Genomic DNA, 14,269 nt, shown 5'->3' with positions numbered 1-14,269 from the left:
TTATTCTAACTCTCATGCATGGGAAAGTAACAGCAAAAAGCAGCTTTTCTTTCATCTCCCATGAGATACGCTTCAAAAAAAAAAAAAAAAAAAGGTTTCTTTCATACCTGACATATTTATTTATTTAATTCGTTTTCAAGCTCGCTGTCCCCAAAGAGCTCAGAGCGGTTAACATTGAGCCTCAAATGAATCCTATTTCACAACTTTTTTGAAGCATATTGCTCTCTCCCCTCCTATTGTTTTTTCCCCCATACGTGTCTTATTTACTATCGACAACTTGTATTTCTTTTCCCATCCTTTCCTTTTGTTCAGTATGTTTTGTCAGAACCACAATGATAGATTAGCACTGCAGTAGAACTTCAACTTACTTTAAATCTACTGAGGAAGTCAAGGAAAGTGATTTCATCATTGCCAGCTTGAAAAGCTTTCCCGGTGAGTTTTATAGATCATGCAAAGATGAAGCATCCCTCTTATTGTCCCAGGCACTCCTGGGGAAAAAAAAAAAATAAATGGCTATATGCCATGGCACAGAAATTCAGCAATAATGAATATGATGCCCAAGGAAAAACCTGACTGCAGCACAGCAGAAAATTATAGACGCACATCTCTACTGGCTACCAAAAACAAAATTTTATGGTTAATCTGTGGCTATGAGAACAGAGCTATCATAAGTACATAAGTACATAAGTAGTCGCCTCCGCCGGGGCAGACCAGAGGTCCATCCAGCCCAGTGGTCCGCTCACGCGGCGGCCCATCAGGCATATTGCCTGGTCAGCGGTCCCTGACTAATTTTATTGCCTACCTCTACAGTTATCTCTAAACCTTCCACTGCTCTTATCTGTACCCCTCCATCCCTTTGTCTTCCAGGAACCTATCCAGGTCATCCTTGAAACCCTGTACTGTGCTATTTCTTATCACGGCCTCCGGAAGGGTGTTCCATGTGTCCACCACCCTCTGTGTGAAAAAGTACTTCCTTGCGTTTGTTTTAAACCTGTCCCCCTTCAATTTCATCGAGTGACCCCTTGTTCTTGTGGTTTCTTTCAAATTCTATCATTTCCTTAGTAGCTGCAGACTCCCATATATATATACATGGAGAATATTAGGAGCATAATCAAAAAACTAAAACATCTTAAAAAAAACCCACCTAAAGTTGGCACTTGAACGTCCTTATTGCCCCAAGTCTCACTGACCTCCTCCCAGCCCCCCAAATTCTGAATGAAAGAGTACATTACTGTCTCTAGAACAGCAGCACTTGGTATGGGAAATCCTAGTAGTGCATCACACAGGTGTCTTCCTGGTGAATGGGCTAGTGAGCCATAGAGAGGAGGACCCAAGCCCATAAGCCACTCTAACCACTACATTTATGGAGTTAAATATGAGCCCATATAGGTGCCACCTGCAGCCATAAGGGCTACTGAGTTGATAGGCAAGCGGGTATAGTAGATTTTGGGGGATTTTGGGAGGGCTCAGCATAAATTATAAAGGGTAGATGATGAGATGTGCCAGATATACAGCATAAAGGGTGCCAGATATACACCTTCCAATTAAACAAATACCATAAATAGATTGTAACCTACCCTCTCTAACTACATTCCATATGTATTTTTCATACAGTTCTTCACTGTCAGTTTAATTTCCATCCTATAAGTTCACATAGAATTTTTCTTTTTTCAACCATCACCGACCCCGTCCCTGCGGATAACCGGGGGAAATAATCCCATGTCATTTTCTAGTGTCTATTTCAACCTCAGTCCTTCTACACCAGCATTCTTCAAAGCAAAGCTTGCGGGTCAGTGGTTGTGGCCATTCCTACTCTGATTCTTATGGGAGCCAAGAATAATGAAGCCATTGTGACATCACTGATGTGATTGGCTCTTAGGCACTGGTGGAATGAGGCATTATGACATCACAATATCTGCTCTGGATACCAGAGACTGTCATTTTCTAGTGTCTATTTCAACCTCAGTCCTTCTACACCAGCATTCTTCAGAGCAGAGCTTGAGGGTCAGTGGTTGTGGCCATTCATACTCTGATTCTTCCCTCTCTCCTTAAAGAACGACATGAAGATGGTTTCCCGCGGTTATCCGCGGGGACGGGAACGGTGATGAATTCTGTCACCGTGTCATTCTCTAATTTTGGGCCGGCAGAACTTTTTTTGGTCTTGGCGAATTGGCTGACTTCCATTGTGCACTTTGACACTTTGGGGCCCTTTTACAAAGGCGCGGTAGCGGTTTAACGCGCGGTATGCCTGCCGCGCTAGTACCTAACGCCTCCACTGACGAGGCGTTAAGGTTTTAGGCTGCCACGGGGGTTAACACGTGATGAAATGCCCGACGCACTAACCCCCGTAGCGCGCCTTGATAAAAGGAGCCCTTTGTTTCAGGGTCATATTAGTACACACATGTTTCATCATGATAAATCTTTATAATAAATCGGCCCCAAGAGTTTTGGAGGAAGGATCTCAGATAGGTTGCTGATGTATGCAGGTCAGCTGGAATAGCTATTAAGCCAAAACAACCATGTTCTAATCATTGGTTCTCTGCCATCTCCATAAAACTTTAAATGTGCAAACTGCAGCTCTGCAATACATCAGCAGCCTATCTGATGCATTACAGTTAGACAGTTCTAAATCTCATAGATGCTGGCATTGTCATCTGGACATGGGGACACTGGATGATCCGTTGTCCTATTGTCCTCCGACACTTAACTTTTGGAGGTCAATCTGGGGTACGACTAACAGCATATTGAAATCATCAATTCCACTGACATATGAGGCGGTCATATGTGGAATGTTATTACATGCTAAGATGTCAGGTCAAAAGCGTGCCGGGACAAAGGCGCGCGCAGACAATTGAGTGCAGTGTGGAGGCACGCGCCGAAGAAAATGACTGTTTTTAGGCGCTCCGATGGGGGGCATTGTGGGGGGGTTTGGGGGGTTGTAACCCCCCACATTTTACTGAAAACTTCACTTTTTCCCTGTTTTTAGGGAAAAAGTTAAGTTTCCAGTAAAATGTGGGGGGTTACAACCCCCCACAACGCCGCCGCAATCTGTATTAAGTAAAGTGGGGGGGGGGGCTCCCCAACAAAAACCCCGTCGGAGCCCCTAAAAACAGTAATTTTCTTCGGCGCGTGCCTTTGTCTTCCGCGATTATGTCTATGAACCCATGTTAAACCCCCTATGGATCGTTAAACCCCCTATGGATCATTATTACATGTTAAACCCCCTCATCCCAAACTCTTTCTTCCTCATTATAGGTACCCTATATTCTCCATATGCTACAATGTCCTCTTCACAATTGTACTCAGCTACTCTCTGGGGTCCGAGCATTTTCAATGTAAGAAGGAGCCCGAGAGCTTGTCTCGACGGGCGTATGGTAACACGGGGCTGGGAGGCCTCGTGTTGCCCGTGAGGCAAGTGGGGGGGGGGGGGGGGAGAGGACCGTTAGTTAGGGAAACTTATCAGAAGGAATAGGGGAGGGGTTACCGCCTAAAGACAGGGCTAGGATAGGGTGAAGTCGAGGTAGAGGGGCGGGCAGAGGGAATGAATAAATCGGGACCCTGGAGGACTCAGTTGTTTCAGGTCCTCCAGGGCGGTTTTTCTCCCTCCCACCCTCCCTCGGTGGTGGCCTTGGTGGCTCGGGGAGGCGGGTCTCCCGAGCTACTGGGTGCTGGGGCTCATCCGGCGATGAGCGGGGGGGCCGGCTGGGAGCCGTGCCTTGGGGTCAGGTGACCCGGGTTAAAGGGGCATGAGGGTCATGCAACCCCTCGGACGCTTGCTGTTTGTGGCGGGGTCGGGGGCAAAGGTTAATGGTTACATGGGGGTAGCTCGGGAGGAGCTTGCTGATGTTGTTTGTCAATAGAGGGTCAATATGTTTATGAGGTTAAGTTATTCATGTTAATTTATTGTTATGGTGGATTTAATAAAGAGCTGCGGCTATATACCATAATAAAGTGTGTTGGGTTTTATTTAGGGGTGGTGATGGGTAGCAACAGAGACTATCCAGATCCTGCTGTTATATGTAAAAAGTTAAATCTTATACTGTAATCCAATGTATATTTTTCTTCTAACCAACTTGCACCTTGTAATCACTGACCGCTCAGTGACATCTTATCTAGTTATACACTGTAATTCGCTGACTATACAGCTTTTCTTCATTGTGAACTGCCTAGAAGTCGCAAGATTATGGCGGTATAGAAAAAATAAAGTTATTATTATTATTAAGTTATTATTATAAATTCCACCTTTTCCTTATCATGACTGGGATAGTCATGCAGATGGTAACCCGAAATTGGAAGAACTATGACCGCCTAAATTTTCCTTTCTGGTGGGCAAATTTGTGCTCCAGCTAAAGATATGAAAAAATGAATGCCGATAGTTTGGGGCACAGTAATTTATTTAAGCTGGTTTAGGGGCCGTTGACATCATATATTACCTCACTATAGTAGGTCTTTGATTATGAGTCAGTTTTCATTTATTTTAGTACACATCAAGGAAAGGGGGGGGGTGGCTATTGTCCTAATTTGACTTTTGAGTATGTCCACCTAGGGTGGGAGGAGGGTGGGATGATATTTTTAATCTGAATAGGGTACGGTTATTGGGATAGTCTATGTTTCTGTGTTTTATTGAATAATCATTGGGTAGGAGAAAATGGTTGGTTATGCATATTTATAAGTTGAATGTGCTTTTATTAACTTATATGATATAGATTTGTGTATTGCACTGTTGAAGTTTAGAAAATCAATAAAGAATTTAAAAAAAAATTATTATAAAAATATATAATTCTCATCCTTACTATTTTTATGATTTTTTGGCAATTAACAAGATCCACTTCTGGTTTTGCATTTTTACTTTGGATTGTGGTATCTAAAATAATTTGGGGGTTGTTTTTGTCATCATCACCAGTGATAACACTGTCCGAAACATTTTCTTGCCTCTCTAAAAGGTCTTGGCAAACTTTGACTCTCCTTTGCTTTTGTTCATCGGTGAAGCTCCTTCAGGACCATTTTTGGTAAAAGGAGCCCTAAAATTTCTTGTTAAACGTGGCATCAGGAAATGGCTGTAGGGAGTTCCCGACGTAGTCTCGAGAGACTACGGGAACTCCCAGCAGCCATTTCCTCATGGCGATCTGCACGGGGCAGGAGCGTAGGAAGATCGCTCCTGCCCCGAAAGCCCTCTTAGACCACCAGGTAAGGCCGGGAAGGCGGCAGGGAGGAAAAAAAGATGGATTTTTTTTATATTAACACTGTTTTTTTTTATTTTCCCCCTCCCCAGAAAAAATTGCGATTATATGAAACCGCGAGTGCAGGAACCGCGAATGGGGAGGGGGAAGTGTACAGCTTAAAGCAACTACAGCTGATCAGACCTCTCTCTTCTAGGAACCACTTTGCAATTCTAGTACAGATGTTAGTCCTAGCACAGCTCATTTTTGACCTAAAAGAAGTATGACTACATCTCTGCACACAACCACGAGCTTCACTGGCCACCGGTAAATGCCCAGATCCTGTTTAAACTTTCCTGCACTGCCCGCCCATTCACCAGAGAAGAGCACCTATTCTCCACCTCCCTCTTCTTCTCAATCAGGATAAACAACACCCACCAGCCGATCAATCCCCCCACCTCCCAAAGGAGGGAAACGCAAGCAGATATTCGTTGCCCTCTTCACGAACGTCGTTGGCGAGAACCTGGAACACCCTTCCAACACTCATAAGGACCGAACAGAACTACCTCGCCTTCAGGAAAAGATTGGGGGAAAAAACACAAACTTAACTATGTGATAAATTCATTTAACTCGGCAACCTCTCTTGATAATGTAAGCGCTCTCCACAGTTCTGAGAGGGAAGGGGTAAAACGCGGACCTCACAGATCTAAAACCGCACATCCTTAAAAAGCTGAGGTCCATGCCCCTTTCTGGCTCTGACAGACCTCGATGACAATTGAGCTCTGACGGATCCGTCTCACATGCCCTTCGTATATTCCTCATGGCTGTAATGTATCCACATTATCCTAGGGTTTTCATGAGTCCTTGTTTATCTTCTGTATTAGGTATGTTTTCACCCTTTTGTTTTGTTTTGTTTTTTTTTTTGCATTTAAATTCCATAAAGATACCCAGACTTAAAAAAATGAGCACCCACGCTCTGGTTCTTGCTTGCTAACATCCTGCTAGCTGTCATTATCTGCTCCATTTCTTCCCACTCCTTAGATCGAATTCAGCGCGAGCCCTTCTGAGGCTGGGAACCTGGGAGAGCAGGGGCTGCAGTGCAGTGCCAGGGGGAAAGAGAATCAAGAGTGGCGGGTAACGATAATAAGCACGCGCATCGGCGCCCCCAGTCGGGGCAGAGATCGGGTGGCTCGGAGCAGGTAACGGAAGCGGTTCCCTCGGCTTGGGCAGATTTCATGGACTGGGGGTTGGGGGAAGCCCTAGAAAAGCGAGGCGGATGAAAATTTTCCGATCCACCTTAAGCGGCGGCAGTCGATTCCCGCCCCTTCCCCCCGCGCTGGTGACGCAGCGAGGGTTCCGCGGTGAAAGTTGCTGTGTCGGGGCAGGAGCCTCATGTGCGCCTCGCATTTGCGTGCATCCTCCTCCGCGCGAGCCTCATTAGCGGATCTGATGGATCCGTCAGAGCTCAATTGCCATCGAGGTCTATCGGAGCCAGAAAGGGGCACGGACCTCAGCTTTTTAAGGACGTGCGGTTTTAGATCCGCGAGGTCCGCGTTTTACCCCTTCCCGTTCTGAGACTTCTCCCTATTGTAGGAGTTCTTCCTCCCCCTACTTCAAGTTTTTCAAGTTTTTATTAATATTTGATGAATCGCTTATTCAGTTTGCTAAGCGATGTACAACTTCATAAGAAACAGAAAAACGAAGACTAACAAAGTAATTTCTGACTTACAAATCTAAATGAGTCGGGTGGGTAGGAGGGAAAAGTTACAATTCTTTGTTAAAGAGAAAAAAAAAACAAAAAGGGGAAAAACGAAAGGAAGGGTAAAAAATTTTCGGGACTTAAAGCAACTGGTTATAGGTCGGAAGAAGAAAGATTAAAAGCGTCATTAAAAAGATAAGTTTTTAGGAGTTTTTTAAATGAGGTAAGAACTTTTTCTTCTCTAATGTACAGTGGTAATGAGTTCCACAGTTGTGGGGCCATAACTGAAAACATATCTTGTCTTCTGGTGCCTATAATTTTTAGAGAAGGAACGGTTAGGAGGTTTTGTGATGTCGAACGTAGAGACCGAGAGGTGTTACAAGGGATTAACATTCTGGTGATAAATTGAGGTTCGTTAAAAATTAAAGATTTATAAACTAAAAGTAAGATTTTGAAGGTAATGCGGTGGCTGATGGGGAGCCAATGAGAGTCTATCATTAAGGGCGTGACATGATCAAATTTTTTGGCGTTATAGATAAGTTTAACAGCCGTATTTTGAATTAGTTGGAGCCTTCCTTTTTCTTTTTGTGCAATGTTAAGTAGAATAGAATTACAATAATCAATTTTGGTTATAACCAGAGAATGAATTAATATTTTAATGGATTTTGGCTCGAGAAACTTAGAAATTGAGCGAATCAACCGTAATTTGAAGAAGCAAGTTTTGACTATATTACTGATGTGGTCGTGGAATGACCCTATTGTTGTTACTTAGGCCTCCTCCTTTATGCATTGTGACTGCTTCTCCTCTTGCAACAATGTAACTCTCTCCCTTTTATGACAGTTCTATCTTCGATGTGATGTAACTTTTCCCCATCGTGTTGCAAGGGCCTCTTATATGGTAAATCGTCTTGTACCTATTCTGGAGAAGTGTGATTTAAGTAATCCTGATTAGATTAGAAAATATTTTGCTATCAAGTCCTTTGATGATTAGAAAATGTAATATATTTTATGATATTTATATTAGTGAAAGTGTCACCTAGAGAATGACGTGGGGGACAAAGTTTGGCACCATTCCTGCAAGCTTTGTCCTTATCCCCACCCTATCCCTGTGAGCTCTCTCCCCATCTCCGTGAGCTCCTATATAGATATATAAATAAAGGAGCTGAGTCGAAGTGAAGATACCATAAATAAAGGAATCTGAATTGGTTTTTAAATCAAGCTAAATTGTAAATCAAATGTTTAAAAGCCAGGACTCATTAGACTACCAGAACTAAATCTTTGAGCAAAAGGTGAGAGTTAGAGGAAAAAGGTAGGAAAAGAAACAAAACTTTGTTTAAATCATAAATTTGCATCTCACTATTTAACCAACACATTGGACACAGTGAATTATAACAGAACAGAAACATTTCAATTACAATAAACTGACCAGTCTTCAGAACAATATGGCCACTTATTAGTTGGTAGAATAATAATTAAAAAAAAGAGCCCGAAAGCTGGTCTCGATGGGCGATTATAACGAGGGGCTGGATGGCCCGTGTTGGTCGCCCATGGAGAAGCAGCTCATGGGTGATGGGAAGTTGTCGGGTGGAGGAAGAGCAGGGCATGATGGCAGAGGGTTGAATAGTAGAATAATAATAATAGCAACTACCGAAAATTAAATAAACACCTATGTACCATTTAAATAACACAGCTTGATAAAAGGGTCCCAGAAAGCCCTTCCAAAAATAATAAAATTTATGGTTCTCATTCCCTTTTCAGCTTAAGCAAAATCGATCCAATTAAGTGACAACCTCCCTCCCCAGGATACTAGTAATTAGCGGTGGGTGTGGGGGCTCGGGATTGCCCCTCCCCGGCTATGGACCTCCTTTGGGTTGGTTTTTTTTTTGTGTGTGGGGTGTTGGGGAGGGGAGAGGCCTTGCATTTCTTCTCAGGGCTCATCAGAGTACAGGGCTCTGTTTGTACGGTATTTTGGCCTATACTGTCTAGGCCTCTCCAATGGTGTAGACTTGAGGTTTTGCCTGTTATTAGCCTTGCATAGTGTTGCTCCCCCCCCCCCATTTTTTTTTTTTGGGGGGAGCTGGTTTTGGTAGGGGGATGGGCTGGGGAAGGAATGGGGAGTGAGTTGGGGGAGTTGTATATTCTCTAGACCACCTGTGCCTGTTTTGTAGTGTTTTTTCTCTGTTACATAAAAATTGATTTCCAGTAAATATTTGTATTTCAATTTATGAGATTATAGACAATTTTCCTGATCTATGTTAACGATTTCAATGACTTCCTGAGCTGTATATGTTCTGTGATGTTCCTGTATATTATTATTCTAAAATTTAATAAACAGATTGAACTCTAAAAACTCTTGGTCCCCTTCTGTGAAACTGTGTTGTGATAAGCATGAAACCTAAATCTGGAAGTACCTCCACTTAGCACTTGGTTAGCAATTTCAAAAGTATTCAGTGATCTAATGTCTATAACAGTAAACAGACACACTCAGCATTTCTATATCTTCATTGTCAATCATGTTCTCTCTTGCATGATAGAGCTGCAAAAAAAAAAAAAAAAAATCCAATGCACACCAAAAATAACTTCTATGCAAAAAAGGTTTTCTACAGCATATAACAGGTGCAAAGGCATTAAAAATCCCCACCAGCACTCCCCCATGGGGTTTATTCACAGATGCTTTAAAAAAGTTTACACCTGCACACAGCAGGGATACGTGTCTGTAGCCATCATTTCAATTATGTTTCTTTTTTATGCTTTTCCCCTTTTTCCTTGGTATTACCAGCTCAGTCAGAGCCAGGACTAGAATCTGTTATCATGACCTTATATTTGAAACTACCGAGGGATTTTCTTACTAATTTCTCACACAATCGTACATGTACATCATTGCACTGATGGCCCTGAGGCAGGGTCCATGCACCAGAGATCCTTCTGAAACCTTGCAATCATAGGCCCTGACTGGCCACAAAAATCCCAATTCTATGAACTTGCAAGCACCAGAGGCATATCAAGGGAGGGGGATGATCTGCCCCAGATGCAGCCCATAAGAGGGTGGTCTGAGCGAGGGCCAGCGTCATAGTCTGACTCCAGGAACTTCTTCTGGCAATATAGCTATGCTGCTCTGCTGGCCCTTCCTCTCTGCCAGGTCCTGCCTTTGTGGAAACGGGAAATAGGTGGGTCCTGGCCCAACGCCAGCAAGTGCAATGAGTTTTGAATGCTGTGCTGCTGACTGGGGGGTGAGAGGGAGGGAGGGAGAAGGAAGACCAGGGAAGGGAGAGACAAGAGAAATGACAGACCATAGGGAAGGGAGGGAGAGAGGGGAAGGAAGGAAGAAAGGAAAGGAGATGCCAGACTAGGGAAAAAGGAGGGAGGAAAAGCAAAGAGAGGCAATACCAGAGCATGGAGGGGAAGGGAGAGATGGAAGGAGATAAGAAAGATGTCAGGGCATGAGGGAAGGAAGGGAAGGAGACAGAGATGCCAGACCATCAGGAAGGGAAGAAAAGGAAGGAGAGGAGATGCCAAAGTATGGAGGGGGAGGGATAGATGGAAGGGAAGGAGAGAGATGCCAGTGCATGGGGGAAGCAAAGGAAGGAGACTGAGATACTAGACCATCAGGAAGGATGGAAGAGAAAGAAAGAAGATGCTAGAGCATGGAGGGAGAAGGAGAGATGGAAGGAGAAGAGAGGTGAGAGATCCCAGGGCATGGGGGAAGGGAAGCAGATGCCAGACCATGGGGTGAGTTGGGGTGGGAAGAAGGGAAGGAAATGAGAAGAGAGAAATGCCAGATCATGGGAGAGGGAGTGAAGTCAGAAAGAGAAAAATGGAAGGGACAGAGAAAGAGAGTGGATGCTGGATAGAAGAGTGAAGAGAAGATGATGATGAAAGCAGAAACCAAAGATGACAAAAGGTAGAAAAAAGATAAAGTAGTACTGTCGCTGTATTGATAAAAATTTATAAATAGAAAATGGAAATAAGGTAATCTTTTCATTTGACTAATTTTAATACATTTTTTTTCTAACTTTTAGAGACCAAAATTCCCTTCCTCAGGCAGTGGTATACCAAGGGGGGGGGGGGAGCAGGAGAGTTACTAAAAATATTTTTATATGGGGAGTGTTAAAAAAATGATCAGCCCCCAGGTATCACATACCCTAGGTACGCCACTGGCATGCACCATTTTTTATTCAGTACACAAAGTTGTGCACACAACTGACACTGTCCTGTAACTCATGCAAGCAACTTTGCATGCTAAGCATAAAATTGTGCACACAAGTTTATCAAAACCAAACACAATAACAAAGACAACATGCCCCACACAAATAGGGAAACAAACAAAACAAAAAAAAAATGTGGGACCAGAAATCTGGATGAGAACAAATGTATTTGGCAGACAATATAAACAGACCCAAATGAAATAAGGTATGATCAACACGGTTCATGTTTCGACACTTCATACCTTCTTCAGGGTTCCTTAGAAAATTGATGTTAAAGGATATTTATACTGTAAACAATTAGGAGTATAAAATATATATTGCCAGTAAGTAAATAAACCTAATCAAAATTAATTACCATTTTCTTCAAGTTATTTTTCCAAATCTCTGTATTAATAATTTGATTTTAATTTACATACTCTAACCGTACTAATCAGTACAGAGAAAATCCTCTAATTAGTTTTATTTATATATAAACATATATAAAAAATTATTATTGTTATTTTTCATAAGTGTTCAGTGACCAATCTCCTGCATTGGAGCCACAACGGGATCAAATGGGAACCATCATCGTATCTATAGGTCCCTTCTTATCATTTTTTTTTGTTGTTATCTCGATCTCGGATTTTTTAACATCCAGCATATACTTAGCATATAATTAGAGGATTTTCTCTGTACTGATTAGTACAGTTAGAGTATATGAAATTTTTTTTTTCTTTTTTGTTCAGTAAATTTTTATTATAATTTGAATAATACATTATCCAATAATATAAAGGTAAAAAAGGTATCTCTAAACAAAATACATACTCAATCATACATAATTCCTTTTTAAGCCCACTAAAAGGGGAGACATGGTACATTTACAACAGAAAAATATAGGAAAAGATAAAGGAATATTCAGTACCATTATTAATGCCAATTAAGCCTCTTATTTTAAGCACCTAGATCACTTAGGTAGGACAATTTAGATGTCCAACTTTAGAATCTACAGAAACACTCCTAACCAAGAAAGGATGTCCAAAAATTATATATCCCCAAACAAATATCCATACATCAAAATGGAGAAAAGACTTAAGTGTTTAATAGGGGTAACAAAAAAACTTCCCATATAGACAAGCCAGTCTCACAATACCAACTTTGAGACCAGCAGACACATCCTTGGTCACAAACCCCAAGATAAGTGGAAATACATTATTAATTATCACAGTTCTTAATTATCACAGTCCCTTCATCAAGGAATTGCTGCAAACAAAAAGAAAAAGACGGTTTGTATTAAAAAACATTAATTCCAAACAGCAAAAAAAAAACAAAATACCAAAAAAATGGCCCAGATCACAGCGTCAGTTAACCCGCTTCATCTCCTGTTATAAAATTGCCCCTCGGTGTTCTCCTTGACTTAAAGCTCTTAGCGTCAACACGTGCAAGACACGATGACGTCATAGCATTTAAAAAAAAAAAAAAAAACTCCCAATGGATTACATTGTCAAAAAAAGAAAAATGCAATCACAAAATAGAAAAACGAAAATCAAAAACACGCTCTCCATTCCACACAGCTATTTAGTCCAATGGGTACACAAGTTTGTAGAGCAAAGATCCAGCACTGTTCTCTACGCAGCCGAGGGGCCATTGAAGCGGGTTAACTGACGCTGTGAGCCACTCTAAACACTACATCAATGGTGGAAAATGGGAGCCCATCAAACCCCCCCCCCCCAAACTCTTCTCTACTGCCATATGTGTGCCACCTACAGCCATAAGGGCTATTGGGGTTGTAGACAGGTGGGTATAGTGGGTTGGGGGGGGGGGCTTATCATGACCTATAAGGGAGTTGTGGTGAGATGTTTATGTGGCATCCATTTTGTGAACTTCACAGCAGTGCCCTCCCACGTCCAAAAGGTCTTGTTCTGGACGTTTCAGACTTGGATGAATTTTTTGGTCAAGAATGTGGTACAAAGATTGATTTAAAATAATTTATAACCCGCCTATCCACAAATCTAGGTGAGGACCAATAAAAACATACACAATAAAACAAACACAATATAAATACAAAAACAGCATTTTCAAAAATGGCAGCAAAAAAACATCATCAATAAATGCAAATCAGCATCATAAATGAAACAAAAGTCAAACATCTTCAGACTTTCCCCCCCCCCCAAAAAAAAAAACACTCATAGAGCAAAGTCTTCACCCCCCTTCCTAAAATGTAAGAGCACATTAGATTGGCGCAGAAATAACGGAAGAGCATTCCAAAGCATTGGACCCCGGACTGAAAGCATTGACTCAGCATTACTCAGCAAACGCATCACCGCCCGTGAAGGAACTTCCAAGAACAATTTATCTGAGGAACACAACTCACGCGACGGATGATGCCACTGCAACAAAGCACGAGCACTCAATGGACAATTAGACTGAAGCACTTTAAAGCTCAAACAGAGAACTTTAAAACTCCACCTGCATATCAATAGGTAACCAATAAAGCTCATGCAGTATCGGAGTGATACGATCATATTACCAAAGCACTATCAAACGCGCTGCAGCATTTTGAGCTAGCCGTAGAGCTTGCAAAACATATAGATATACCATATTTTCACGTAGATAACGCGCACCCGTGTAAAACGCGCACACGGGTATAGCACGCGAAAAACACAAATTTATGTACAGAAATTTTTATATACCGCGCACACCCGTATACCGCGCATGCTGCCCAACTCTCCTTTCGTCTGCCCCGACTCTCTTTTTGCCCGCCCCAACTCTCCTTTCCCCCTTGAAGTCCTGTCCCTACCCTGAAAGCCTGATGTCCCCCCCGACGTCCGATTCACCCCCCCGCAGCACCCCCACCCCGAAAGACCGCTCGCATGCACCCGCACCCCCACCCTGAAGGACTGCTCGCACCCCCACCCGGAAGGACCACTCGCACCCCCACCCGAAGGACCGCTCGCACCCCCACAGCCTCCCCCCCTCCCCCATGGAGAAGCTGTCTACCTTGTTTCCGGATGCCAGCGAGCCCAGCTGTTTCCTCTGCCGGCGGTCCCACCCCTTCTCTGAGCCCTGCTGCGCTGCTTTTTCTTCCGGCGGTCCCGCCCTTTCTCTGACGTCAGAGAAAGGGCGGGACCGCCTGAAGAGGAAGCAGCGCAGCACAGGGCTCTGAGAAGGGGCAGGACCGCCGGCAGAGGAAGCAGTGCGCCATTCTGGAAAACAACATGTTGCAAAAG

At 43.0% G+C, this 14,269-nt stretch overlaps 1 long non-coding RNA gene across 3 annotated transcripts in view; it reads right to left on the bottom strand.

Moving 5' to 3' along the window:
- The window catches only part of LOC117351239, a 166,840-nt gene that overhangs the window by 28,486 nt on the left and 124,085 nt on the right, over positions 1-14,269 (bottom strand). For 2 of the 3 annotated variants that reach the window (XR_004537361.1, XR_004537360.1), the window contains exon 2: positions 369-488. The exons of the other annotated variant lie outside the window; for it this stretch is intronic. This is a non-coding gene — a long non-coding RNA (uncharacterized LOC117351239). The remainder of the gene's footprint in view (positions 1-368; positions 489-14,269) is intronic. 3 annotated transcript variants of the gene reach the window in all.

This window comes from Geotrypetes seraphini, chromosome 17 (assembly GCF_902459505.1).
Source record: "Geotrypetes seraphini chromosome 17, aGeoSer1.1, whole genome shotgun sequence".
Classification (NCBI taxonomy): Eukaryota; Metazoa; Chordata; class Amphibia; order Gymnophiona; family Dermophiidae; genus Geotrypetes; species Geotrypetes seraphini.
Note: the sequence above shows the minus strand (reverse complement) of the source record. Positions and strands in the feature narration are given on the sequence as shown.